This window comes from Dermacentor silvarum, chromosome 10, assembly GCF_013339745.2.
Source record: "Dermacentor silvarum isolate Dsil-2018 chromosome 10, BIME_Dsil_1.4, whole genome shotgun sequence".
Lineage (NCBI taxonomy): Eukaryota > Metazoa > Arthropoda > Arachnida > Ixodida > Ixodidae > Dermacentor > Dermacentor silvarum.
The window spans coordinates 35,787,829-35,792,688 of NC_051163.1; positions in this window are offsets into that span (position 1 = coordinate 35,787,829).

Sequence of the window (4,860 nt, forward strand, 5' to 3'; positions counted from 1 at the left end):
GAAGATGCGCGTGACAGCGACAGTGCGATGTGGAACGCCGTCCATGACGTCGTCGTCGCATCTCGAATGTAGTACACGAAATTTGAAACCGACGGAATACCGACGGCGTCTGTGGGTGCCTAGTGAAAGGATTATACAGACTTAACCTTCACTGTGTGGTCCAAGTAGTTGTACAATCGTTCAACATAGCAGGAGCCAGCAGCCGCAATGCGGGAGATAGAGGCGCATAATGCTTCCCTTTCAATTCTGTGAAACGCTTCTAAACGCAACAAAGAAATTGCGCTAAACGTTACGGTGCTAATCATTTGTTATAATATTCATATAAGGCTACATGCTTATTTTCGAAAGTAGTCTTGTAGCTTTAATGCAGAGATCTGTATTTGCAGTTTAGACAAGCAGTTCAACAAAGTTAAAGGAAAACCTTGTGCCACGTTCGTGGCCCAAGATGATAGAGGCCTGCATCTAGACGCATAAACGTCTGGCTACTTATCCGTAGGTATATCCGTGAAAGATGATAGAGGCCTGCATCTAGACGCAGAAACGTCTGGCTACTTATCCGTCGGTATATCCGTGAAAGAGGTGTCACTTACGTGCACTGACATTTAGCAACTGAAGAAAGTCTGACCATAGAGAAAGGAATTCAACCCCAAGAGCGGATACTCCCTTAGAGCCCAGCGGCCGTTATCAATACCTGAACCACACTTGCGGTTTCGGTTTAGGACGCGCGTGTTTTGAACGCTAGCTGGCACGCGTTACGCCGGCTGCGCCCATCAGCTTTCTTTTAGGGGCGAAGCACCTTAGGGCCGAGCCTTGTCCCTCCCTTGTCGTCCGTAGCTCTGGTTTGCATGGAGTCCGCTAGCGGCGCTGCGGTGCACAAGGGTTTAAGGTCCCTGTATTTTTCAAAGGTAGCGCAAACTCCTCCTCTCCGCACAGTTTCCTCCTCGCCCAGTGAGCGAAATGCGCGGCCGCTACCGCCCGCTTCACATCGTATCGCATGCGGCGCGTTGAAGCGCTTGCTTGAAACGCGACTGTTCTGGGCGCACTTTCACAAGTCTGTTAGTACGTGACATTTCTACGTAAGATATGTAGTACTTTCAATTATTAGTAGAATCTGCATCGCTCAGACGAGGAAAACGAAAGGTAGAACAAGTTAAACGCCTTTACCACTGCTGATTTTTTCTCGGAATCGAATGGTGTTCTGTTTACCTGATGCATTTAGAAAAGAAAGAGATACATCAAACTATGCACACACAACCCGGCGAATACATTTATGTGCTAAATACCCTCAACGTATGTTTTTTTTTTTCCCAAAATGCATCCGCGCGCTTTTCTTTCCCTGTCAGTTGTATGCCTTGGTTTCCGTGTGTGCACGCGCTTTCTGTGTTTTGCTCTTTAATTGACGACTCTTTCATTATGCTCTTTTTATTAGAAGTCATGCTGGTATTCATATCACCAAAATGCGCCTTTTTGGTGGCCGCAGAGCATAAACCGGGACATTTTTTTTTAAACTCAGTTGTTGGCTGATGGTGAACTCGCGAACGCACCCACCTTAACGCGTTCATCACTAACTGGGTGAGAACAGTGATCAGAAACCCCCTCAGTAATGACTTCCCTCGGTGGCAGTCAAATTTGTTTCTTCCGATACCGTGGAGCCATATCGCTCGCCGTTTGAGGTTTTGTTTGTCACGAGGAACCGCAAAAAGCTTGCCCCCCCCTTGGCAATGCTATTCGAACATCCAACAGCACAGCAAGTCGGCATCGTGCTGCAGCCGAGCGCATCTTCAAAAATGTAAAAAGCCTACGCTCACGCACAGCCCACATGTGCCCCGGTGTTTCTACGCTCACTAATGGCCTCGTTTTCCCGCGATAACGAAAGCCGCGCGGGTTATTCGTCACGTGTGAAGCCTCGTCCAATGGGAGAGCGCAAAACGGAGAAGAAATCAGGAGAGAGGTAGAGGGCGGGGAGTAAATTCTCCTTTCCTATTTGAACAATGGTTTGCGCTACCTTTGGAACATACAGGGACCTTACAAGGGTTTGGGTTTAAAGTGGAAGGAAACATCAACAGATCAGCCGTAGAGATAAGCAAGAGACGATTAGTGTACTGGTGGAAAAAAAGTAGGGAAAAGATGAATACGACCTGATCTCCTAAAATCATAGGTAGCGGTACAAGGTAAATTTTTGAAAAAGAAAAAGAATAATGAGAGGTGTAGAAAAATGCTAGATAAAGAACATGTATAGTATACCTAATTAAATCAAGCAGGCTAGGTGCCTATTTGTCGCCGCCCCGTTTCAAAGGGAATGCCAATCAATCATCATCATCATCATCAGCTATATAAGCGCTCGTTCCCGACGCACGCTCTCTTTCTCTCTTCAGCCATGGATGATAACGGTCGCTTCTGATAATGGCGTGCCTGCTATGGATGAAAAGGCGAGAGTGGCGGCTCAACTGCAAGCGGAGTCGAGGGCTCGCAAAGCTGTTGCAGCACGGCGACGCAGACAACAAGCGGACCCGGAGTCTAGGGCGCGGGAAGCTGCAGCAAAACGGCAACGCCGGCAAGCCGACCCGGAGCTGAGGGCTCGCAAAGCTGCAGCAGCACGGCAACGCCTGCATGCGGACCCGGAGCTGAGGGCTCGCAAAGCTGCAGCAGTACGGCAACGCCGGCAAGCGGACCCGGAGCTGAGGGCTCGCGAAGCTCACGCTGGAACCGAGCATCGGTGCCACCAACCTCAGGTAGAGAACGCTTCCGGCGTTTTGCCGTCGCTTCCCTGCGCTCTCGCCGCCTTTGGGTCCGCTTGCCGGCGTCGCCGTGCTCCAGGAGCTGAGGGCTCGCAAAGCTGCAGCTGTGCGGCAACGCCGGCAAGCAGACCCGGAGCTGAGGGCTCGCGAAGCTCGCGCTTGAACCGAGCATCGGCGCCACCAACCTCAGGTAGAGAACGCTTCCGGCGTTTTGCCGCCGCTTCTCGCGCTCTCGCCGCCTCTGGGTCCGCTTGCCGGCGTCGCCGTGCTGCTGCACTGATCACAACGCAGTCTTAATGAAGGGAAAACGAAGTCCGCACCTCAATACCATATAAGACCAATAAAACAACATTGTATATACTGTACACATGTGTTGTCACTCATTTGCATGTTCGAGTGGGCAATGTACGGGGGATTCACGGTTACCCGAATGATCCCCCGGTGCTTCGCCCACTCATCATCATTCACTTCGTGGATATGACATGACAAGAACTTTATTTGAGTCCTGAGGAACTTAGATTTAGGCGAGCCGAAGGCTCCCGCAGATTAAGTCAGTGGCTCCGCCCACGATGGGACCGGGAGACCAAGTCCCGTCGCGATGTCGTGGGCCCTCTGGACAGCCTGGAGTTGAATTTGAAGATTGCTGCTCTTGAGGGATTCCTCCCATTGCTCTTTCGTGATGGGTGGAGAGGCGTTAAGGGCTGGGCACAACCAGAGCATGTGATCAAAAGAGCATGAGTCATGACCACTTTTGGAGCACGACTGTGAGTGGTCAGGGTCTATCCTGTTAAGGGACCGGGGAGTGGTATACGAACGGGTTTGCAGAAGTCTGAGTGTGCTAGCCTGAGGTTTGTTCAATTTGGCATGGGGGGGGGGGGGGGGGGTTGGAAATGTCCTCCTGCCGAGGCGATAATGGGAAACAATTTCGTGGAAAGTACATAATGGATCTTTGTGGATGTTGACCTCGTTCCGAGCCTGGCTACTTCGTGAATATGCGGTGATTTTTTTTTTTTTTTTTGTCACCAATACCCCTGCAGCGAATGCAGATACCAGCAAGAACCGCAGTTAGGCTGTTCATGCGAAAGAACGAGGTATACGTGGAACCAAATTATGTTGCAACGAAATCGGCTTTATTTATTTGTCTGGAGTATCGCCAGCCGAAGAGGTGTACTTCTGATTTACTCTGTACGAAAAATGCAAGCGATGCACCACCCAAATAAGTATGATAATACACCGCTGAATTGCACCGCAATGCGACATTCATGAGTGAACGATGCATTTATCTGGCGCTGCTACACGTTCTTGCTGTATGCATATGTAGGTGCTTCGGTGTCATTGCACCGCTTCTGCATGTGATATATATATATATATATATATATATATATATATATACCAATGCCTGTATTACTGATCTGTTTGCAGTCTCCAGCAAGCCACTGCACGCCGCTAAGCTCCACTGATCTGTATAAAATAGAGATCAGTGGTTTGTACTTTTGCAACGCACCTCCACTGTCGAAACTACCATCACGCATTACTGCAGGCTGAACTTCTGTTGCTATCTGCTCACTATTGCCTGTGCAGTCTTACTTTATTGTCCATACAATACGGGGCAGTATAAAGAAAGTACATTCAAGGTGAGTAACGCAGTCATTGGAACAACTTTCCATGGATGGATGAATGAATCAATGCATGGATGCTATCAGCGTCTCCTTTGAAACAGGGTGGTGGGTTGCGCCACCAAACTCTTGTTATTATTTTGTTTAATGTCCTACCTTTATTTTCGAGAAAACACACAACTACAAAGGATTCCAAGCATCAAACTTTTTGAACCATTACTGGGAACTCTGTTTCTGTACGTGTCCGTTGTTCGAGGTCTCCCTACTTTTCTGCCACGAAACCTTCAACTGCCTCTTCAACTGCCTTCAAAATTTGCCCCACTTGGCGCGCGCAAATCTCTGAGGCAATATATTTTTTGATCTCGTTACAATTTAGTTTGTTAGATGGCGCTGCATGTCAAGCAGCTTGGTTTGGCTTCTTGGTCGGTTTGTTGCTCCATAGACATCAACATCCGTTCCGGTGTCATTTGTCCATTGGTTTGTTTATGGCAACCATCACAGTTGAA